The sequence below is a fragment of the Macaca nemestrina genome, chromosome 20, assembly GCF_043159975.1.
Source record: "Macaca nemestrina isolate mMacNem1 chromosome 20, mMacNem.hap1, whole genome shotgun sequence".
Classification (NCBI taxonomy): domain Eukaryota; kingdom Metazoa; phylum Chordata; class Mammalia; order Primates; family Cercopithecidae; genus Macaca; species Macaca nemestrina.
This window is the reverse complement of record NC_092144.1, coordinates 22,216,823-22,241,465: the sequence shown is the minus strand read 5'-3', so window position 1 is coordinate 22,241,465 and position 24,643 is coordinate 22,216,823. Positions and strand designations below refer to the sequence as shown.

At 45.3% G+C, this 24,643-nt stretch overlaps 1 protein-coding gene, 1 long non-coding RNA gene and 1 pseudogene across 18 annotated transcripts in view; 1 reads left to right on the top strand and 2 right to left on the bottom strand.

Moving 5' to 3' along the window:
* LOC105494257 (uncharacterized) overlaps nt 1-5,873 on the bottom strand; it is a 28,079-nt gene extending 22,206 nt beyond the window's left edge. For 4 of the 17 annotated variants that reach the window (XR_011617962.1, XR_011617955.1, XR_011617948.1 and 1 more), the window contains exons 1-4: nt 5,761-5,873; nt 3,753-4,174; nt 2,034-2,082; nt 729-865 (exon numbers count right to left, since the gene is read on the bottom strand). The gene's annotated coding sequence lies outside the window, so the exon portion shown is untranslated. The other 13 variants (XR_011617953.1, XR_011617952.1, XR_011617949.1 and 10 more) reach the window with 13 other exon arrangements.
* Nucleotides 5,874-9,245: 3,372 nt separating this feature from the next.
* LOC105494258 (uncharacterized) lies at nt 9,246-15,035 on the top strand. Its single transcript, XR_011617973.1, has 5 exons — nt 9,246-9,413; nt 9,550-9,640; nt 11,014-11,186; nt 12,725-12,811; nt 13,083-15,035. It is a non-coding gene; the product is annotated as an uncharacterized lncRNA (long non-coding RNA).
* A 2,753-nt stretch (nt 15,036-17,788) lies between these two features.
* Nucleotides 17,789-19,998, bottom strand: LOC105494260 (epithelial membrane protein 2 pseudogene; annotated as a pseudogene).
* Nucleotides 19,999-24,643: the final 4,645 nt, after the last annotated feature.

The window sequence follows — 24,643 nt, the reverse complement described above, 5'->3', positions numbered from 1 at the left end:
CCCTTCTACCATGATTATAAATTTCCTGAGGCCTTCTCAGCCATGTGGAACTGTGAGCCAATTAAACCTCTTTTCTATCTAAATTTCCTGGTCTTGGGCAGTTCTTTATAGCAGTGTGAAAATGAACTAATATAATATGATATGCATGAGAGTTGCAATCTGCATTAAGACCTTCATGCTGATATGGACCCATGATTGTACGTGTCACTCTAAGCTCAGGTATGAGAGTCAACACCTCCCCAATTGGCTGGGTCTAAATAGAAGAGTACTCATCTGCCTATGAGCTGGGTTTAGAAATGGGTCACTATCCCATCTGTGGCCAGATGTTCACATATGACTAACACAATTCCATCTGTAGACTGTGTCTACGTGTGAGATTCAGCATCTCACCAGTGGGTTGTGTGCATGTGTGAGGATGACTATTTTAAGGATTAGCAGGGTGTGCATACCAGAAACACAGCATCTCTTGTGTCCCTGGACCTGTGATGACACTCTCTGTACCACATGAGGGCTTTACACAATATGCAAGAGAGTGGTAAACTTCTGTGATCTTTATACAAAGAGGACACCCAGGATCTTACCTTTTCCCTAAGCCTAGCTATAAGAGACAGTATCACTTTCATCGGCTAGTTCAAGGTATGAGAGTCATCATCACACCTGTGAAATGGGCCAGGCTATATGTCACAGTCACTCCTCTGGATTAGGAGTAAGCAGGAGAGTAACATTACCTGGGTTTGAGGTCAGAGGTATGTCACAATCTTCTCTGAGGGCTCAGCAATATGTCACAGTGATCTGTGTATTCAAGACCCAGTCAAAAGGGCCTCATCACCTTGTTGCGGGGTCCAGTGATATGTCATAATCTTTTCTGTTAGGAGGGTGCAGGCAGAAAAGAAAAGTCACATTTCCTAGGTAGTGTATGCAGATATATGTCACAAGGCCCCCTGAGGGCAGGGCCCAGGCAGGAGCCTCTTATTTTCTAGGTGTTGGACCGAGTGTTATTTCATAATACACCAAGTATTTGGAGCCTAGGAAAAAGGAGAGTCACATCACGTAGGTGCTGGGCCAAGTGATATGTTATAATAACCCTCTTTAGCAGGGCCCAGGCAGAAAAATAAATGTGTCATATCACCCAGGTGATAAACAAAAAGATATGGCATAACACTCCTGTGGGCAGGGCTCATGCAGAAGAGGTGTATCTCACGGTTGTTAAGATAGGCCATATGTCAAAATACACAATTTATACTGAGCTCAGTCAGGCAGGAGAAAAGAGTAACATTACCTAGGTTCTGGGCTCAGCGATACATCACAATACCTCCTTGGTCAGAGCCCAAGAAGTAGAAGATAGTTACCTCACCTAGGTGCTGTGTCCATCAATATGTCACAATACTCACTGAGGGAAGGGCCCAAGAATGAGGAGTACATCATTTTGGTGAGGGGCCCAGAGCTATGTACCAATGCTCCCTGTGGGTAGGGCTTAGGAAAAAAGAAGAGAGTCACATAACCTAGACAGCTGAGCCCAGGCCTATGTCAAAATTACAACAGTGGTCAGAGTCCAGATATGAGAGGAGAATCATATCACATAAATGTTGTGTGAAGGAATATGTCACAATCCCCACTGGGGACAGAAGCAGAAAAATAAGGAGAATTACATCATCTAGGTAATGGGCCCAGAGATACATTGCAGTGACCCCTGTGGGCAATGGCCAGGCAGTAGAAGGACATCGCCTGTGTGTAGGGTCTAAGGATAATTCACTCTACCTTCTGTGGGCATAGCACAGGCAAACGAGGAGAGTCACAACACCTAGGTGCTGGAATCAGAGACATGTCACAATCTCTTCTAATGGCAAAGCCCAAGTAAGTGAGAAGAGTCACAGCAAATAGTTCATGAATTTAGAGATATGTCACAATGCCACCCCCCCACCCCCTGCCCTGGGTAGGGTCCAGGCAAGAGACTCACATCGTCTTGGTGCTGAGCCCAGCAATATGTCACAAAGCTTTCTGAGGTCAGAACCAAGGCAAAAGTGTAACATCACCTTACTCTTGGGTCCAGAGACATGTCACCACCTCTTCTACAAGAAGAACCTAAAAAGAATAGAAGAGTCACATCAACTCAATGCTCGGCCCAGTGATAGGTCACAATGTTCCCTGTGAGCAGAGATCAGGCAGAAGTGAGTCATATCACCTGGCTAATGGGTGCAGAGATGTCACAATGCCTCCTGTAGGCAGGGCCCAGGCAGGAGAGTTACATTACCTGGGTTCTGGACCCAGCGATATATCACAATGGGCCATTTGGGCAGGGTACAGGTGGGAGAACCATATAACCTGGGTGTTGGGCCCAGTGATATGTCACAATGCCTTATGTGCACAGTGACAAAAGAGAAGGGTAGACTCACATTAACTGGATGTAAGGCCTAGTGACAGTGATATGTCACAATGCTGTCTGTGGGCAGTGCCAAGGCAGTGGACTAGCGTCCCATCATGGAGGTGCTGGGTTTAGCAAGATGTCAAAATTCCATCTGTGGGTTGGGCCCAGGCAAAAGGGTCAAATCACTTAGTTGCTGGACAGAGGCATATGTCACACAATCTCACACGCAGAATAATACAGGGATAAAGTTAAAATTCTTGCACGTGAACCAATTCTAAGTATGGGAGTCAACACCTCCTCTATGTTGGATCTAAATACATGAGTCACAATCTCAATGCTGTACTGGGTCTGTGCGTGAGAAGCTCGCTTTCTTCTGTGCACTACGCCTCCTTAGTAGAGTCGCAGCCTCACAGGTGGGCTGAATCTTGGTCTGAGAGTCACCAGCCCACCTGTGGACTGGATCCACATATAACAGTCACTCTTTCAAGTTTCCACTGCCTCCAAATGTGACATTCAGAACCTCAAAAGTTGACCATGTTCATGTGGCAGTATGACAATATTTCTTGTTAACTGGATGTGCATACAGGTGTCAAAATCTCACCTGTGCTGTGCCTTGTCAGGAAACTGTAGCACCTGAGGGCTTTCTGCATGACAGTCTCAATATGCTCTGAGACCTCCCTGCTGGTGGGACACATAGTTATAATTTTTACCCTAAGCTCTTGTCTCAGAGTCAACTTCTCTTCAATTGGCTTGGTCCAAATAGAAGTGTCCTCACCTACCTATGAGCTAAGTTTAGAAATAAGTCACCATCCCAACTGTAGCATGTGACAGAAACAATTCCTGCTGTGGATGGTGTCAAACTGTGTGATTCAGGACCTCACCTGTGGGGTCTGTCCACGTGTAATGGTGAAAATCCTAATGGATGGTAGGTTGGGAATATGAGAAACATAATCTCATTTGGATGCTGGGCTCTGTGATGACTTGGGATCTTACCCATTTTTCTAATCCCAGCTAAAATGGACAGTATCTTTCCTATTGGCTAGTGTGTGGTATTAGAGTCTTCATTGTGACTGTTAGCTGGACCAAGACATAGGTCACAGTCTTACCTGTCGATAGGGAGCAAAGAGATGAGTCACATCACCTGTGTTCTGGGTCAGGAATATTTCACAATCTTCCCTAACAGAAGGGACCAGGCAGAAGAGTCACATCACCTGGGTACTCAGCAAGGAATATGTTACAATTCCCTCCTGAAAGCAGGGTGCAGGCTGCAGAGTCACATGACCTCGGTAATGGGCCCAGCGATATGTCAAAATGCTTTCTGAGGGCAAGGCCAGGCAAGAAAACAAAACAAAACAAAACAAAAAACAAAACAAAAAAAAAAACTCACCTCACCTCAATGCTGGGTCAAGTGATACATCACAATCTTCTTATTGGACAGGTCTCAGGCAATAAAAATGTGTCACATCTCCTAGGTGATGAGTAAATTGTATCATCTAATACCCCTGTCTTCAGGGCTCATGGAGAAGAGTTGCATCACCTACTTGTTGAGTCCAGCCATATATTACAACACACAATGTATGCTGGACCCAGGCAGGAGAGGAGAGTAACATCCCCTAGGTGCTGTGTCCAGGGATACATCACAGTGCCTCCTTGAGCAGAGCCCAAAAAGGAAAGAAGAGTCACATTACTTAGGTGCTAGGTGAAACAATTTGCCACAATGTCAATACTTCCTGAAAGACCGAGGCAGAAGTGTCACATCACCTCGGTGAGGGGACAAGAAATATGTAGCAATGTCCCCGGTAGGCAGGGCTAGAAAAAAAGAAATGCATCATATAACATAGAGTCAGTGCTCACTTATCTGTCACAATCACACCCATGGGCAGGGCTTGGGCAAGAGTAGAGAGTAGTATTATGTAGGTGCTGCAGCAAGCAGTATGTCACAATTACCACTGTGGGCAGGTCTCATAAAGAAGAGGAGAAACACATCACCTAGGTCAGGTCATGGGCCCAGAGATGTGTCACAGTGGCCACTGTCGACAATGTCCAGGCAGAAGAATGACATTGCATGTGTGCTGGGTCTAGTAATAACTCATTATTCCTTCTGTGGGCCTGGCACAGGCAAAAGAGGAGAGTCACAACACCTAGCTGCTTGACCCAGAGGTATGTCACTATCTCTTCTATGGGCAAAGTCCAGGTAAAACAGCAGAGTCACATCAAATAATTGGTGTGCCCAGAGATATGTCATAATGCCTTCTGTTGGCAGGGCCCATGCAAGAGTGTCACATTACTTAGGTGTTGGACCCAGCCATATGTCACAATACACAATGTATTCAGGGTTCAGGCAAGGGATGATAGTCACATCATTTAGGTCTTGGATCCATTGAAACATTACAAATTTTTCCTTGAGCAAAGGCTAGGCAGCAGAGGAGAGTCACACCATCTGCTTTAGTTCTAGCAATACCTGACCCCTGAGAGGAGGGCCCAGGTAAAAAGGTAACATCATCTAGGTGAGAGGCTTAGAAATATGTCACAATTATCTGTGTGGGTAAAGATCAGAATGAAGAGGGAAGTTACATAGCGTAATAGATGGGCTGATCTATATGTCACAATCACTCTAGTGGGAAGAGCTCAAACACGAGAGGAGAGTCACACCACATAGGTGCTGCATATTTTGCAATACGGAATATATGCAGAGCCCGGAAAGGAGAGGACAGTCACATCCCCTAGGTGCTGTGCCCAGCAATACATTACAATCTCTTCTTGGGCACAGCCCAAGCAGTAGAGGAGAGTTATATTACCTTGCTGTTGTACCCCAAAATATGGCACAATACACCCTGAAGAAAGAGCCCAGGCAGCAGTGTCACCTCACCTGGGGAGGGTTCCACAAATATCTCAAAATGCCTTCTTTGGTTAAGGCTCAGGAATAAGAGAAGAGAAAAATAACGTAGGGGCTGCGGCCAGCCATATGTTACAACAACCTTAGTGAGCAGGGTCCAGGTATGAGGGGAGGGTCACATAACATAGATGCTGTGCCAAGTGATACGTCACAACTCACACTATGGACAGTTCTCTGGAAATAAAGGAGAGTCACATAATTTAGTTCATGATCGCAGAGATACATCACAATTATGTATCTCTTGTCCTTATGGACAGGACCCAGGAAGAATCATCACATCTCCTGTTGGCTGTGTCCAGGGATAAGTTACTCTCCTTCTGTGATCAGAGCCCAGGAAGAAAAGGAGAGGCTCATAACTTAGGTGTTTGGCCCAGAGGTATGTCACAAGGTTGCCCGTTGGCAAATACCAAGTAAGAGAGTAGAGTAACATCAAATAGATGATGGGTCCAGAAACATGTCACAAGTCCCCCTGTAGGCAGAATGTAGGCAGGGTACTCACATCCTGGGTTTTAGACATAGCAGTATGTCACAAGATGCAATGTGGGCAATGTTAAGGCAGAAGAATATAAAACATATGCCCTAGGTGTTAGGTCCAGGAATGTCACATGGAATTGTGACATATCCCTGCCCCTAGCACCTAGGATATATGCCTTCATTGTGACATCCTCACTCAGGTGCTTATGTCACAATCAGAGCTGCAGGTGCGTTCAAGGATAAGATTAAAAATCCCATACATGTTCCTACTCTGGGTACGAGAGTAAACATGTCCTGTATGTTGGGTCTAAGTCCAAAATTAACAATAGGAACAGTGGACTGAATCTGCGCATGAGAACTTCAATTCCTTCTGTGGATTGTGTCGTATTTGTGGAGTAATAGCCTCACAGTTGAGTTGAATCTTAGTCTGAGATTCACCAAGACACATGTAAATTACATACAAGTATGAGAGTCAATTATCCAATTTTTAACTTCCTCCTAATGTGAGCAGAGCACTGACTTTATGTGCAAGAATGAAAATCTTTACTATGAGCTTTGTGTGCATGAGTGTCACAGTCTCACCCGGACTAGAGATAGGTTACAATCCCCTCCTGAAAGCAGGGCACGGGCATCAAAGTCACCTCACCTGGATGCTGAGTCCAGCAGTCAATCACAATGTTCTCTGTTAGCAAGGAACATGAAGGAGAGACACATCACCTGGGCTTCTGGGCCCAGTGATACATCACGATCTCCCCTGAGGCAAGAACAGAAAAAGAAGAAGAAGAGTCCCATCAGCTCGGTGCTGGGTCAGTCATAGGTCACAATCCCCTCTGTGAGCAGGAACCACGCAGGAGAAGTGAGTCCCAACAGTGTCCCCTGTGGGCAGCGCCAAGGCAGGATAATAGGGTCACATCACCTAGGTGCTGGGTCCAGCGATATGTCACCATCCTGTATGTGGACTGGGGCCAGGCTAGAGAGTCAAAGCACTCAGGTGCTGGCCAGAGGCATATATCACATTTACACCTGCAGGAAGGTCAGAGAATGATATTTATGATTCAGCACGTGTCCTGTTTCTGAGTATGTGAGTTAATGCCTTATGTATGCTGGGTCTAATTACATGAGTTCATCTCAACAATAAACTGGAACAGTGCATGAGAGGCGCAAACTTCCCCGTGTGCTGTTCACCTGAGTGAGTTACAGCCTCACGGGTGTGCTGAATATTGGTCTTACAATCACCAACCTACCTGTGGACCAGATTCACAGATGAGAGTCAACTTTCCAACATCTGACTGCTTTTGGTTGTGAAATCCAGAGCTTTAACAATGGGCTGTGTTCATGTGGGAAGATGACAATCTTTTCTGTCAACTTGGTGAGCGTCACAATCTCACCTGTGTATCACCCTAGGGCTTTATACCTTATGCATGAAATTCTCAATCTGCTCTCAGGCATTTGTGCTGTGTGGATTATGATTATACCTGTGCCCTTAAGCCCAAGTATGAGAGTCAACATCTCTCCAATTAGCTGAGTCCAGAATGAAGAATCTTCACCTTCCTATGAGCTGAGCTTAAAATGAGTCACCATCCCAACTGTGTTTATATGTTTACATATGATAGTCACAATCTCAACTGTAGACTGTGTCCGCATGTAAGATTCAGGACCTCAATAATGGGCTTTGTTTGTGTGAGAAAATGATGAGAAACAACCTCACCTGTGTCTTGGGCTCTGTGTTGACACTGTCTGTACCACCCAAGGGCTTTCTATGAAATGTGACACAGGGGTAGTTCTCTATGACCTTCATACAAAAATGAGACCTAGGGATTTGACCCATTTTCCTAAACCCAACTAAGAGACACAGTATCTTTCATATTGGCTGGCTCAAGTTATGAGAGTCATTGTGACACCTGTAAACTGAATTAAGATATATGTGACAATCCCACAACCGGGTAAGGAGGGAGTGAGCAGGAGAATCACACCACCTGGGTGCTGTGCCGGAGATATTTACAACCTTCTCTGAGAGCAGTGATCAGGCAGGAGAGTCACATCACATTGTTGCTGGGCTGGAAGTATGTCATAATTTGTTCTGAGGGTAAGAACCAGGCAAGAGAGTCACAGTACCTGTGTTTTCAACCAGCGGTATGTTATAATCCCCTCCTGAAAGCAGGACTAAGGCAGCAGAGTCCCTTCACCTGGTTGCTGGGCCTAATGATGTGTCACAATGTCTTCTGTGGCTAGGCCCAATCAGCAAAGGCATGTACTAAGTACTAAAAATTACTTAGTGTTGGCTCCAGTGATGTGTCACAATACTTTTTTTTGTTTTGGATATGGCCCAAGCAGAAAAGGAAATTTGAAACACCCTAGGTGATGAACAAAAAGACACACAATAATAACCTTGTGGGCTGGACCCATGCAGGACAGTCACATCACCTAGGTGTTGGACCCAGCCATATTTCACCATACACAATACATGTGGGGCCCAGGCGGGAAGGGAGAGTTACATCACCTGCTTACCGGGCTCAGTGATATGTCACCATCTCCCCTGTGCACGGGGTGCAGACAGAAGAGGAGAGCCACATTTCCTAAGTGATAGATGTAGATATATGTCACAGGTCTCCTGTGGGCGGGGCCCAGGCAGGAGCCTTTTATTTTCTGGATGTTTAGTGCAAAAATATGTCACAATACCCTAAATATCCAGGGCCCAGACAAAAGAGGAGCGTCATGTTAACTAGAATCTATGTCCAGTAATATGTCACAATCCCCGCGTTTGGCAAGGCCCAGGCAGAAGAGGAGAGACACATCACATAGGAAACAGACAAGAAATATATTATAATGCCTCGGTGAGCAGGGCTTATGTGAGAGAGCAGCATCACCTAGGCGTGATAACATGCAATGTGTCACAACACACAATATGTGCAGGGCCCAGGCAGGAGAGGAGAGTCCCATCGCCTAGATGCAGAGCACACATCAACACATAAAAATTCCTTATCGGTCAGAGTCCAAGATGTTGAGAGAGTCACATCACCTAAATGCTTGGTCCAGCAATATGTCACAATACCCTCTGAGTGAAGGCTCCAGGCAGGAGAGTGAATCACATCACCAAGGTAAGAGACTTAGAGATATGTCATGATGTTTTTTGTGACAAAGTTTCAGGCAAAAGAAGCACGTCATCCGGTTTCTGGATCCAGTGATATATCACAATTATTTCTGTGGTCAGGGTGCAGGCAGAGGTGAAGAGTCACATTTCCTAGGTGATATGTCACAACACCTACTGTGGGAACGGTCCAAGCAAGAAACTCCAATCACCTTGGTAATAGTCCACGCAATTTGTAATAATGCCTTTTGAAGGCAGCACTAAGGCAAAAAAGTGACATCACCTTGGTGCCAGGTCCAGCGATATGTCACAATGCTTCCTGTAGACATCACCAAGGCAGAGCAGGAGACTCACATCACCTAGGAGCAAGGCCTACCACTATGTCACAATGCCCCTGTGGACATTGTCAAGGAAAGAGAGTTAAGTCACATCACCTAGCTTCTGAGTTCAGTGATATGTCACAATCCCTTCTGTGGGCTGGTCCCAAACAAGGAGAGTCAAATCATTTAGGTGCTGGGAAGAGGCACATGTCACACCTGCAAGAAAGTCCAAGGATGAGATTAAAAATTCCACACACGTCCAAATTCTAGGTATGAGAGTCAATGCCTCCTGTATGTTGCTTCTAAACACATGAGGCACAATCTCTACAACGGATTGAATCCACTCATGAGAGCTTCAATTTTTTTCTGTGTACCGTGTTCCCTTACTAGAATCACAATCTTACAGGTGTGCTAGATTTTGGCCTGAGAAGCACCAATTAACCTGCAGACCAGATCCACTAATGAGAGTCAATTTTCCAACTTTTGACTGTCTCCAGGTATGAGATTCAGAACCTCAATGGTGGGCTGTGAAAGGATGATCATCTTTACTGTTTGCTTTGTGTGTGCAAGAGTGTCACAATCTTACCTTCTTTTAGGGCCATGTTAAGTCACATTCTGTATCACCCAAGGGCTTTATATGGTATGCATGGGAGTCACAATTTCCTCTAAATCCTTTGTGCTGGTATGGACCCATGATGATGTCTGTAGCTTTAAGCCCATGTGTGACAGTCAACATCTTCCTAATTGACTGGGTCCACATAGGAGAGACCTCACCTGCCAGAGCTGGGTTTAGAAATGAGTCACCATCACAATTCTGAACAGAATTCACAAATGAATGTCACAATTTTAACTGTGGACTGCATCCAGTAGTGTGTGAGATTAAGTACCTCACTAGTGGGCTTTGCTCATGTGTGAGGGTGACAGTCCTAATGGTTGTCAGGGTGAGCACACAAGCAACACAATCTCATCTGCATGCTGGGCCTTGTGATGACACTCCACTCTCTCTACCACCCAAGGGTTTTATACAACATGGAAGAGAGTGGTAACCTTTTATAACCTTTGTACAGAAAGGAAACCTAGGATCTTACCCATTTGTCTACCCCTATCTATGAGACACAGTATTCGTCCTCTTGGCTGGTTCAAAATATTAGAGTCATTATCGCACCTGTGCACTGAGCCAATATATATGTCAAACTCCTACCTGTGGGTAGGGAGGAAACAGAAGAGTCACATCACCTAAGTGCTGGGCCAGAGATATGTGACAATCTTTTCTGAAAGAAGGGACCAGAAAAAAGAGACATATCACCTGGGTTCTAAGCCAGGGATATGTTACAATTCCCCACTGAAAGCAGGGCACAGAAAACAGCAACACATCACTGGGATGCAGGGCTCAGTGACAATGTCACACTGTGACCTCTGGGTAAAACTCAGGCATAAAAGACACCTGGTTTCTGGGTTCCACAATGTGTAGCAATCTTTCCTATAAGCAGCATGAAAGCAGAGGGGGAGAGTCACATCTCTTAGGTGATGGATGCAAAGATATGTCACAAGTCTTCTGATACTCATACCCCAGGCAGGAGTCTCTCATCCAGTATAAGTTGGGATCAGTATTAGGTCACAATACCTAACATATGTGTAGGTCCAGGTCCATTATTTGGTCCATCCATATGTAGGGCAGGTCCATTAGAGAGAAGAGTGTCACATCATGTAGGGACTTGGCAAGGTGATATGCCATAATCCCCATGGTGATAGGCCCAGAGACATATCATATAAAAGAGAACAGTTACATTACCTAGGCGCTCAATCTATCCCATGATATGTTACAATAACCACTTTTTCTTTTCCTTTTCTTTTTCTATTTTTTTGGCAGGGCCCAAGCAGAAGAGATGAATCACATCATCTATGTGATGAATGAAAAGATATGTCATTACTCCCCTGTGGGCAGGGCTTGTGCAGAAAAGTTGCGTCTTCTAGGTGTTGGACTCAAAAATAAATCACAATGTCTGCAGCACTTTAGAAAGAGAGGAGAGTCACATCACTTAGGTACTAGGCCCAGTAATACATCTCAATCACTTCTTGGGCAAAGCTCAAGCAGTAAACATGAGTCACATTACCTAGATTCTGGGTATAGCAATATGTCACAATACCCCCTGAGAAGAGGTCCCAGGAAAGAGTGTCGCCTTCGTGAGAATCTCAGAGATATGTGGCAATTCCATTTTTGGGTATTCACAAAAAACAAGAAGGTCCCATTACCTAGAAGCTGGGCTCAGCTCTATGACACAATCACCCTAGGGGCAGGTCCCTTAGAGAGAAGAGTGTCGCATCATGTAGGTGCTGGGCAAAGTGATACGTCATAATCCCCATGGTGATAGGCCCAGAGACATGTCACAGTGACCTCTTTAGGCAGAGACTAGGCAGAAGAATTACATCACTTGTGTGCTGGGCCTAGTGATTAGTCACTCTCATTTCTGTGGACATTGCCCAGGCAGAAGAGCACGGTCACATTACCCAGGTGCTGGGCAAAGAGATATGTCACAATCTTTTACACGGGCAAAACCCAGGTAAAAGAGAAGAGTAATATCAGATAGTAGGTGTTACCAGAGATATGTCATAATGGCCCACCTATGAAAGACCCAGGCAGTTAAAATACATCACTTGGTTGCTTAACCTAATGATATGCTACAATCTTTCCTGTGCGCATGATGCAGACAGAAGAGGAGAGTCATATCTCCTGTGTGATGGATGCAGATATATGTCACAAGGTCTCCTGTGGGCAGGGTCCGGACGGAAGCCTTCTGTTCGCTAGGGTTTGGGCCCAGTGATATATGTCACAATACCCAAATTATGCAGGACCTAGGCAAAAAGGGAGAGTCACATCACCTAGGTACTGGGTCCAATTATATATCACAATTTTCTATTTTGGCAGGACCCAGGCAGAAAGAAAACTTATATCACCTACGTGATGAATGAAAATACATCTTATAATAGTTTTGTGGGCAGGACCCATGCGGGAGAGTCACATCAGCTAGGTGTTGGACCCAGAAATATGTCACAATATACAATGTGTACAGGTTTGAGACATGAGACGATAGTAACTTTACTTATTTGTTGGGCCAAGCTATACAATCCTTTTTATGGGCACAGCCCAAGTAGTAGAGGAGAGTCACATCACCTAGGTGCTGGGTCCAGCAACGTGTCACAATACCTGCTGAGGGGAGGGTACAGGCAAGAGAATCACATCACTTACATGAGGGGTCCCAGAGATATCTCGCAATACTCCCTGTGGGTAGAACTCAGAAAAAAGAAGAGAGCCACATAATCTAGAAGCTGGGCCCAGCTGTATGTTACAATCACCCAGTGGACAGGTCCCAGGCATGAGAGTAGAGTCACACCACATAGGTGCTGGGCCACGCAATTTGTCACAACCTTCACTGAAGATGGGTCTCCAGAAAAAGAGGAGAATCACATCATTTAGGTAACAAAACCTGAGTTATGTCACAGTTACTTGTTTGGACAGAGGCAAAGAAGTATCACACAACCTGTGTGCTGGACTAAGCAACACGTCACTCTCTCTTTTTTAGGCATGGCCCAGGCAGGAGAGAAGAGTCATATCACCTAAGATCTGGATTCACGGATATGTCCCAATTTCTTTTTTGGGCAATGCTCAGGTAAGAGAGCAGAGTCACATCAAGTGGTTGATGGGCCCAGAGATATATCATATTGCCCCTTGTGGACAGGGCCCAGGGAGGAGACTCACATCACGTTGGTGGTAGGAAAAGAAATATATCACAGTACGTTTTGAGAGCAGAGCCAAAAGAGTAACACCATCTTGGTGTTGAGTGTAGCAATATGTTATAGCTTTCTCTGTGGGCAGAACCTATAAAGAAGGGAAAAGTTGGCCAGGCACGGTAGCTCATTCCTGTAATCCCAACTATTTAGGAGGCCAAGGAGGGAAGATCGCTTGAGGTCAGAGTCCAAGACCAGACTGGCCACCATGGGGAAACTCCATCTCTACAAAAAATACAAAAATTAGCTGGGCATGGTGGCAGGCACCTGTAATCCCAGCTACTCAGGAGGCTGAGGCAGGAGAATCGCTTGAACCTATGAGGCAGAGGCTACAGTGAGCCAAGATTGCTCCACTGCACTCCAGCCTGGATGACACAATGAGACTCCATCTCAAAAGAAAAATAAAAAAGGAGAGAAAAGTCACATAAGCTAGGTGCTGGGCCCAGCGATATGTCACAGTAACCCCTTTGAGAAGGGAACAGTCAATAGAGAGTCACATCACCTCTGTGGTGGACACAGAGATGCCTCACAATGCTCTCTGTAGGCAGGGCCAGGGCAAAAGAGTTACATAACCTGGGTGTTAGACTAAGCAACATGTCACAATGGCCAGTATAGGCCAGACACAGACAAGAGAGTCACATAACCTGGGTGTGGGGCTCAGTTTTACGTCAAAATGCCCCCTGTTGGCAGCAACAAAGAGGGAAAGGAGACTCACATCACCTGGATATAAGGCCCAGTGAGATGTTACAATCCCCTGTGAGCAGTGGTAAATCTGAAGAATAGAGTGACATCACCTAGGGGCTGAGTCCAATGATATGTCACAATTCCATCTGGGTTGGGCCCAGGCAGATGTGTCAAATCACAAAGGTTCTGTGAGGTGCATGTCACAATCACACCTGCGGGAAGTCCCAGTAATGAGATTAACAATCTCATGCATGTCCCAGTTCTAGGTATGAGAGTCAACACCGGTGTATTGGATCCAACTAGATGAGTCACAATCTCAACAACTGACTTGATCCATGTGTGAGATCCTATTTTCTTTTTGCATTACTATTAGTTACAGTACATATTAATCCTTCCACAATCTATATCTTTGTCCTGTATGAATGTACATACAAAGACTGATACATATACAAGATTATATGAGTATTTCTATGTAAATATGTACACAAAAATTGTTCCTCAAGACGTTTCTCAATCTCTTAGCATATTCTAAGGGTGAAGATGTAGAATTATTTCTCTTCTCTGTCTCAGTAGCATGTCAGAATGGAACGTAGCTATACAATGTTGTTTGTATAGACAAACTAAGCTTCACTTTCAGGGACAAGGTCTGGGAAATAAGCTGATATTAAAGCCATGTAACACTTTCTGTCCAGGTTAGCATTTCTGGACTTTGATTTTCTTCTCAGTATATGCATGAGCTATTCTCATCCACCACTGGGGGTCCATCTTGATTAATCTACAATTGATATTCAGAGAACTGGCTGATTGAATCCACCTGGGCTGAGCTAATTCACTGATTGAAATCACCTGGGCTGAGCTTATTGGCCAATTAAAATAATCTGGGACTCAAATATTGGCTGACTGTAGTCACCGGGGCTGAACTAATTGGCTGATTTTAATCTCCTGGGATCAGCTAATTGATTGTAATTACCTGATTGGAGTTAATTGGCTGATTGAAATAAAAAATGCTGACCTAATTGGCAGATCAAAATCATCTGGAATGAGGTAATTGACTGGATTTACCTGATCTGAGCTAATTACCCAGACCAAGCTAATTGGCTAATTGGAATAAACTGGGCTGAGCTAATTGGCTGATTGGAATCGTCAGGGCTGAGTAAATGGATTGATTGTATTCACCTCGCCTGAGAAGAGTAAGTAGGGAAATGACCTCTGACTTAGTTGTTTTTTTTTTTTTTTTTTGGTTTTAAAGTTTATTTTCCATGTACAGTTGCAGATTATGCAAAACATAGAAAATTGACTATTTTGAAGGTACATTAAGTAGAAAGTTTCTAACTACCCTAAATTCACATTTATCCCCAAACCGAGATTCAAAATTAACCTCTAGCCTTGTCCTAGCATTTCCACACCACCACAAAACTGTCCAACTTGCTCTGTTGTAAGTAACCTTTTAGCGATATTTAGAAATAAATAATAGTTAGCGATAATAGTTAGCGATAACTATTAGCGATAACTATTACCGCTAATAGTTAGCGATAACTATTAGCGATATTTAGTAATATCCCCTAAGGCAGATTTTAAACTATGATACAGCTTTTATCTAGGCCACTGTGTTTATCGTGTTTACAAACAGGCTTGGAGTTTTATGTTTCTTCATCATCAGCTAACATAGAGCATCCTAGAATTTCAACCTGTGCATGAGGGGTGTGCACAAATGCATGCAAACTATAGCAGTGTGGGAGTGAGGAGGTCTCCGATGTTCCTGTATTCAGGTATATGTAGACACATTCACACAGACCAACAAGTCAAACATTCTCCAAACTCATTTGAACAGAGACCCAAACTAATTTTAATGCAAATAACAAAATGAGTTAGTCTGTCTCCATCACATAGCCCCCTCAATGAAAGAATTACAGTACTTTATAAAAGTGCCATAAAATGCACAAACTACAGTTCCTTCAAATAAAGTTGATGCTATCTTTGGTCCTAATATCTGCTTCTTGGATGTCAACTAATTTTGTTGTTGTTATTGTTCTTGAATAACTGGTAATAAGCACCAAGTGAAGGCTGATTCTACCTACAGGTAAGAAGGTTGAATGTTTTCTCCCTGATGTCATTATTTCTTTCCAACTTCCCAAATGCAAGTCACATAGCAGGGAGGAGGCATTTCTCATGTCTCATAAAACCTTACTGGCACCGGTGGATGTGGGCACTGAATGTTGTACAGTAGTGGCAACCAGCCGGGAAAATCCACAGGGTCATCTCAGACTGCATTCAACACAGATACTCATGCAGCCCTGACATTTTTTGTGAAGGGAATTCATGTATTGCTTGGGGGCTGATCTCTGGTTTTAAGGTGTTTTGTTTGTTTCCATTGTGACTACCAGAAAATTATAGAAAAGCCACCAAGGTAGAAAGTTTCAAGGAAACTTAAGATTCAACTTTCTCCATGAGCTTGGGTAGCATCCTGTTAACCCTGGGGGTGTAAAACATGTTCTTGCCCACATGACCAATGATAGTTTCTCATTGAGGCAGAAGGTGTCATTTGTCCTGTGTGTGGCCCCAAGCCACCCTGTACTGCGTTGGTGGCTTCTCCATAGGGAGGGGGTCCTATCTCATGGACTGCAAACTTCACGATGGCAGGGAGGCTATCTGGATTTGCTCACCCCTGCATTTTCAGAGCCTTACACACTGCCTGGAACACGGTAAACATTTAATACCATTTGTCAAAAATGAATGAAAGAGTAGATGGAAAGAACAAATCCTGCATTGAAAAGATATCCACAGTTGCCCTAAAACTACCCAAACCAGGTGTCTCTTCAGTTCCACTGGAACTGAGCTGATGGCAAATCATCACTTCACTCAGCACAAGGTCAAGTGCAAAAGTATTTAAATAGCACAAGGTCCCACACCCCATCCCAGGACAGCTCCCAGCATCCTGCTCCAACATAAGCAGAAAAAGACAACGAGGTGCAAAGAGCTTCTAGCCTGGGAGAGTTCCTGGGTGACCTGCATTGCTGCATAGCACATCATGCTTTGATCCTGAAGGACAAGCCCCCAAAAGCTCTATTTCTCAGCATAGTCTTAGAATCACCTGGGAATCCTTCCCCCAGACTCACTGAAATAGCCTGTCCCAAGCAGCAAGGGAACCCCTAAAGCTTGAAAACCCTGGCTCTATGGGATCCTCTCACTGCATTTGCTGTCAGGACCATGGGCCCCTCCATGGACGTGTTTTCTGAATGTTACACAGATGGGTACTGCCCAATAAATGCCATCTGCACGAACTGAATGGAGCTATATTTAGACTGATCTAAATGCCTCCAGGAGCATTTAAAAATAGGCACACATAAAGCAGGCTCCCTTCCATGCCACAGGCCTCGATTTTGAATTATTTTATTTATGTATTTATTTTTTTGAGACGGAGTCTCTGGGCTGGGCTGGGCTGTCGCCTGGGCTGGAGTGCAGTGGCGTGATCTCGGCTCACTGCAACCTCCACCTCTCAGGTTCAAGCGATTCTCCTTGCCTCAGCCTCCCAAGTAGCTGGGATTATAGGCACCTGCCATGATGCCCAGCTAATTTTCTTGTATTTTTAGTAGGGACGGGGTTTCACTACGTTGGCCAGGCTAGTCTTGAACTCCTGACCTCAAGATCAGCCTGTTTCGGTCTCCCAAAGTGCTAGGATTACAGGGGTGAGCCACTGTGCCAGGTTGATTTTGAATTCTTAGTGGTGTTCTTTGCAGCCTCATCACAGTGTGTAATTAGTTTCTTGTGTTTTGGGCTTTGTTTGAGATGGAGTCTCGCTCTGTTGCCCAGGCTGGAGTGCAGTGGCACGATCTCGGCTCACTGCAACCTCTGTCTCCTGGGTTCAAGTGATTCTCCTGCCTCAACCTCTGTGTAGCTGGGTTTACAGGCATGCACCACAATGCCCAACTGACTTTTGTATTTTTAGTAGAGACAGGATTTTGCCATTTTGGCCAGGCTGGTCTTGAACTCCTGACCTCAGGTGATCTACCCGCCTTGGCCTCCCAAAGTGCTGGGATTACAAGTGTAAGCCACTGGGCCCTGCTAGTTTTTCTAATTAATTATTAATCTGTCTCCTCCACTAGGCCATGAGCCCTAGAAGGAGATTGTCTTGAGAGGGTATCCCCTGTGCCTGGTACACGCATGCATGTCATGATTTATGTTGATGAATGAATGGTGGATGCATCCTCTGAGGCTCCAGAAATAGGGGTGAGAGGCCAGCCAGGTGTAGCATGAAGGGCTGAACAAGAAGGGAGAGGGCTTGTGGGATAGGATGGGAAGGAGGCTGCACCCCGCTCCCTGAAGGTGTCTATGAGTTCACATGGCCCAGGAATGGAGTTTGGTGACCCTGGATGTAGACAGCTGTGGTGATGGAGGCCAAGGTTTTGGCCTGCTGTGGGGGTTACACCCACCTCCCCATCTCCACATGATGACATCCTAGCATTTATGAGGCAGCTCTGCTCACTTGGCCCAGGGACTGTGGTCCCCAACTTCAATGCATCTGAAGTGTTGCCCAGGGAGCATGTTAGAAAAGCAGATTCACTGGCCTCATCCCTTGAAGACTGATTCTGTAGGTCTGGGGGGGGGGGCGGGGGGACTGTAGGTTTTGCCAAAGGGTGAGTATAAATCTGGCATGCAAGTAAAGGATAGCCATTCCTAAGGCAAGCAGGTGACACTGTCAGCAAATTTAGGTGAAACTTTTTCTGACCCGCCCCTATACAGGAGGGTTGATTGGGCTCTGGTTTGGATACAGACAGAATGTCAGGGACAATACCTGCTTCTCACTTGGAACTTGGGCTAAACCTTTCAGGAAACTGTCATTCCTCTCCTGCAACCCACCTCACCCCCTTTCACCTACCACTAGCAGAGCGATTTGGGAGGAGCTTGAGCCAGCTAAAACCTATAGGAAGCACATCCCCAGAGACCTGGCTTTCCCAGCCTCTCATCTCCTCCCTTCACAACCCTATGGTTAAGAAATGTCCCGCCAAGCGCTTTTGGATTTGAGCTTTGCTGGAGCTTTGCTTGTGTCTTGAGATTTTCGAGTGCACAGCAGTTCTGAATACCAGCCTTCAGAGTCTAGTCTCTGAACTCAAGAATGCAAAAACTCTTCTCCTTTTGGAATTTTTTCTTTTTCTTTTTTTGGCTTTTAAAAGAAACAATACATTTGCTAGAAAAACCTCAAAAAGGGCCGGGCGCGGTGGCTCAAGCCTGTAATCCCAGCACTTTGGGAGGCCGAGACGGGCGGATCACGAGGTCAGGAGATCGAGACCATCCTGGCTAACACAGTGAAACCCCGTCTCTACTACAAATACAAAAAATTAGCCGGGCGTGGTGGTGGCGCCTGTAGTCCCAGCTACTCGGGAGGCTGAGGCAGGAGAATGGCGGGAACCCGGGAGGCGGAGCTTGCAGTGAGCTGAGATCGCGCCACTGCACTCCAGCCTGGGCGACAGAGCGAGACTCCGCCTCAAAAAAAAAAAAAAAAAAGAAAAAGAAAAGAAAAACCTCAAAAAAATAATGATTATATACAAAATGGTTATCTGAATGTGGATTCTGTACTGCAGCAGAAGCAACCAAGCTCCGGAACTCCATTTGCCCTTCCTCAGTATCAGGTGCATCATGCCGCTGCTGAAGGTGCAGGTGAAGGCCGCCCACGCCAGGATGGAGGAGTAGCCATTGCTGCCTTCTTTGGTCAGGTAATAGAATTCCATGTTTCTCTCGTGAATGTCTTCACGCCTGTCTGTATAAATGGAGGCCGCATTCATGACACATAGACATGACATTAGCTGGATGATGGAGGTTAGGACAAACCTCTCTCCCTGATTCAGGCGGAAGAGCTGGAGCATGAAGATGAAGAAGGCAATGCAGCAGAGAATGGTGGAGAGGATCACGGTGGCCTGGACCACCCGGAGTATGGAGTACTTTTTAAACGTGTCATTGATTACTGTATAATTCATGTTGTTGGTACATAATCTCCAGACATCTGCAAAAACTCATCTCCTACCTACCAGTTATTGTTGATGGTGGCGATGAACCCGCAAGGCTGCAGAGTTGATGTGGAAGGTGATGATGAAAGCAAAAAGCACCAACATTTTCACAGGGCATGGGGGGGCAAGTGGTCATGTTTAAAGCCCAGAGCAGGATGTGCCAGTTCCGACGGCTGCATTGGCTGCTGGACAGATGGACAGGCTGGGATATGAAGTGAGGCCACCAGGCTGTTTTGAAGCTCTCTCCTGACTTACTTTTAATTTGGTTATTTATTTATTTTTTTTACAAAACATACTCATAAATGGATATTACATAGATATCTTTATATATCTGTATGTATTTGCATATGTTTATCTAGCTACATATATCTGTTAATAAATCTTTAAAGTGTGCAAAGGAATCTGAAATTTTCTTTCAGTATTGCAGGCTATCTTAAATTCACAGACCTTAACTTTCCTTCCTTCCTTTCTTTCTTTCTTTCTTTCTTTCTTTCTTTCTTTCTTTCTTTCTTTCTTTCTTTCTTTCTTTCTTTCTTTCTTTCTTTCTTTCTTTCTTTCTCTCTCTCTCTCTCTCTCTCTTTCTCTCTCTCTTTCTTTCTTTCTTTCTTTCTTTCTTTCTTTTCTTTCTTTCTTTTTTGAGACGCAATCTCCCCGTTACCCAGGCTGGAGTGCAGTGGCATGATTTTCGCTCACTGCAATCCCCACCTCCCAGATTCAAGTGATTCTCCTGCCTCAGTCTCTCGAGTAGCTGGGACTACAGATGCCCACACCACGCCTGGCTACTTTTTGTATTTTAGTAGAGACAGGGTTTCACCATATTGGCCAGACTGCTCTTAAACTCCTGACCTTGTGATCCACCCACCTCAGCCAACCAAAGTGCTGAGATTACAGGCGTGAGCCACCACACGTGGCTTAGACCTTGGCTTTTCTACCCCATCCAATAAGTCACTTCTTCAGCCAACCTAACTAATTACCAGATTGTATTCCAATGTCACATGTTCAAAATAAAGAGCTCCTGAAAAGATGTAACCTTTCAATGGAATTAGTCAGCATTTTCAAACCTCGGTTGGGGCCTTTAATTTAAAGCTAGTTTATCTGGGTTCCTGTGTTAATCAGAAAGAAAAGAAACAGTTTTGACTTGGCGTTGAATGTCACCTGTGGTTTTAGTAAATTTCTTGCTCACAGATTGGAGCAACAAAAAAGTATTTTCTTTTTGTATGTATGTATGTATTTATTTATGAGACAGAGTCTTGCTGTCTTGCCCAGGCTAAAGTGCAGTGGCACGATCTTGGCTCACTGCAACTCCTGCCTCCTGGGTTCAAACGATTCTCGTGCCTCAGCCTACTGAGTAGCTGGGATTGCAGGCACCCACCACCATGCCCAGCCAATTTTTGTATTTTTAGTAGACACAAGGTTTCACCATGTTTACCAGGCTAGTCTTGAACTCCCAACCTCAAGTGATTCGCCAGTCTCGGCCTCGCAAAGTGCTGGAATTACAGGTATGAGCCACCACATCCGAGCAAACAAATACTTTCTTTAAACACATTAAGTGCAGCAAAATTTATGTCAGAGTATTCTTCCATTTGTTTACTCTTGTGGGTATACTTTAAAGAACAAATAAGGTATGGAAGTTTATTTTTACAGGTAAGGAAGTTTATTTTTATATTACTATCAGTAAAAATACCTATTAAAACTTTGAAATGTTATATCTTTATTCTGTATACATATTGAAATAATGACAGATAGACCTGGATATAAAAATACTGTCATGCTCAAGGTCAGGTTCCATCCCCAGCTGAGAGCTGAGGGGAGTGGGTGGCTGTGGGGCAGGGAGCTGGAAGAACACTCGAGAGACAGCAGGTAAATGAGACATGGTTTTATTCAGCAGCCCTTTCATAGGGTCAGTGTTACATTTACACACTACACAAACAATAGTGGCTGACAGTCAGCTGGGGAGTTTCTCTATGTTATGTCTATATGGCTATGATTATAGAAAACATGGAACTGTGTGCCTGTGCCACAAACCCGTTTAGTCATCCAGAATATTTACCTTGGCATATCCCTGCTGCCCTATGCCTGGTTGGCTGCAGTACAGTCATCTTTCTTACACTCCACTCCCCTAGGCCAAGGGGATCCTCTTTGGTAGTGATTCACACAGAAAGCAACAACCTACCACTAATGTTCCTGTTATGCTACCCATGATTATGAGAGTCCAACATAAGCCAGAGCCCAGAGACACCCATCATCTCTGCAGGGATTCGTCAGTAAGGTGTTCAATTGTCTTAATCCCCTGTGACACCCATTGTAAAGTTGTCATTATGTTCCAGTGGCTGTCAGGGATAAATGTACAACATTGTGTCCCTATAAGGGCACAGGTGCCACCTTGGGCAACTGTGGCTATGTCTAAGGCCATCTGGTTTTGCAGCACCACCTTCTTGATCGGATCAACTTCATCAGTTAACAAAAAGAGGTATAACTCAGGTATAATTCAGCGCCTGAGCTGTGTCCTCCGCAAAGGCTGCAACCTGCTTTTCTACAGTAATGGCACCTGGTCCAGGGATAGTTGTTGCTAAGGGATAGAACCACCCAGGGGCCCACCGCACTCACAAAAAGCAGGATGCAGTGTCTCCCAGTTATACGGACGACTAGGCAATGTGGGAAGAACAGTGGCAGGCACATAGGGCCTCCCGCAGGTACAACATCCAGTTCAACTGACTGGCAGATATGGCCATCCTGTGTCCCACACAACCATAAACTCCCAGGGCTCACAAAGTCCATGGGGGCCCAGCCTTGGTAAGGGCTCTTGTTCCACCACACCCTTGGTTTGGTGACAAGTATGTTTGCACAAATCTCAGCAGACAACCATCCCACAGTGTTTTTACCCCAGTGCTGCTCTGTGCATCGTGGAACCTGAACTAGGGGCACCACGTGTTTTCCCATTAGCCAGCCCCATCCATTATGGATGCTATGAGTCAGCCAGGGGACAGGCTGGCCATGGGTTCTGAGACATCCCCTGTCCAAAGCCTTCTGTGTTGCATCCCACCGATGTCCGTGGGACCCCAAGCCTCTAGCCATGTCTAGTTCCGCATAGAAGCTAGATGCATGTGCCAGGGCAAGTTGTCTGCAGCTGCTACTGGAAAGGCAGTGCAGATCCAACAGTTGGAGACATCGGTCACCTTGGTGTAGGTGTGGGCCCATTTCACGATGCTGTTTGAGCATGCCAACCTATGACTGGTACGACAAAGCAGGCACAGGTACTAACAGGGACAAGTCACATTCCTTAGGCAAAATACAGGCTAACTTTTTATCTCTGGATAACGATGCAGCCACTGAGGGCTTCTGCCCTGGGCGATGGTACCACACCTTATCTGCTCTCCATGGTTCTTTCGGATCCTCTACCTGTGCTAAAGTTACAGGGGAGCTCATGATAGCCGCGTAGACAGTACACATGTCTCCCGGAGGAGGGTCCCTTCTCTGGCCATTCAACTATGGATGGCCTGTCATGGAGGCCACACATTAAATACTCAAAAAGTAAAAGATTGGTCGTACTGCAGACCCTCCAAGGGGTTAAAATGGCCAACCACCTGCAATGAGGGGCTTGGAGGGTCCGTGGCTAATACCAGGGTTTTGTTTGTTTGTTTGTTTCCCTACCTTAAGGGGCACCGGGGGAGGCAATAACAGATTGCTATTCATTCCTGTATTTAGTTGGAGAAGGTCATCCTTCCTTTTATAGATTTGGCCACATAGCCTGGCCCTACATGGTTTGGTAACTAACTAGCTAATTCTGTAACTTTTAGGTATTTAACCACAAAGTGAAGCCTTAATAAACTGCCCAGCTATTGCTGCAGATTGCCATGGGTGTTACCTCCTTGGTGATCACTATTTACACTGCCCTGAGTTTAACTTATTAGCTACTTTGCCCACACTTGGTATTAAACCATACAGTGTCAGTACTAGGCTGGACTGCACAAGTAATCCAGGCAGCAGTAGCACCTCAGCTAGACCTAGCTGTGTACCATGCCCTATTAGAAATGGGGGGATGCCCTTCCTACTGGTGAAGGCTCAGGATCTAGGGGTGCCTTAAGCCCCCTGGCCTTATCTTGTATTAGGAATCCAGGTCCCAAGACTTCTTGAAACTCTGCTGCTAAGGGACTTGTACTCAGCGTACTCCGCTGCTCCAAGTAGGCACCCCACTTCACTAAAGGGGATGTTTGTGCCATCCCAGTCCATGGGGGGTCGTCATTACCCATGAATGCACCCGGCCATGCTTTCAGGTAAGTCATCCGCACGACGATGTAGCCCATCCTGCCATGCTCTTACGAGCCTGAGGGGCAGCATAAGCGGTTGCTAACAGCTTCTTTATTAATGGATAATGGAGCTCAGCTCCCTTCCATAACTAGAGCCAAAAGCCTATTGGCATACTATCTGTGGTCACATGCACATTTAGTTCAAATGGGCACCCCTGACTAACTACCGGTAGGGCTTGTTCCTGCTGAATAGCCTGCTTGGCTACTAGGAAAGGCTGTCTCAGCCACATCATCCCAATTCGCAGGCTAGAGGGGCATTGCCACTTCCAGATTTGTAAGAAAATCAGAGGTTAACATAACATTATCAACAAGATTATGGCACATGTTGGGGCTATACAATAGCCCTGCAGCAACACTATGAAAGTCCATTGACACTCTCCCATGAAGTCAAACTGTTCCTGGCTCTCTGGAGCAATGTTAATTGAGAAGAAAGCATTAGCCAAATCCACCGCACAGTGGCAGCATCCACTTCCATTGTCAAGTGGCCTATCAAGTCCGTGACAGAAGGTACAGCTGCATGCAAAGGTGGTGTTACTTTAATTCAGTTTGCTTTATTCAGTTTCTGATAATCCACTATCATCGCCAAGCCTCATCAGGTTTTCTGACTGGCCATACTGAGGAATTGTAGGCGATATGGGTTCCATGCATTATTTGCACCTTCTCTAACTTCTTAATAGTCTCAGTTTTCTCTGTATGCACCCCTGGCAAATGGTATTGACAT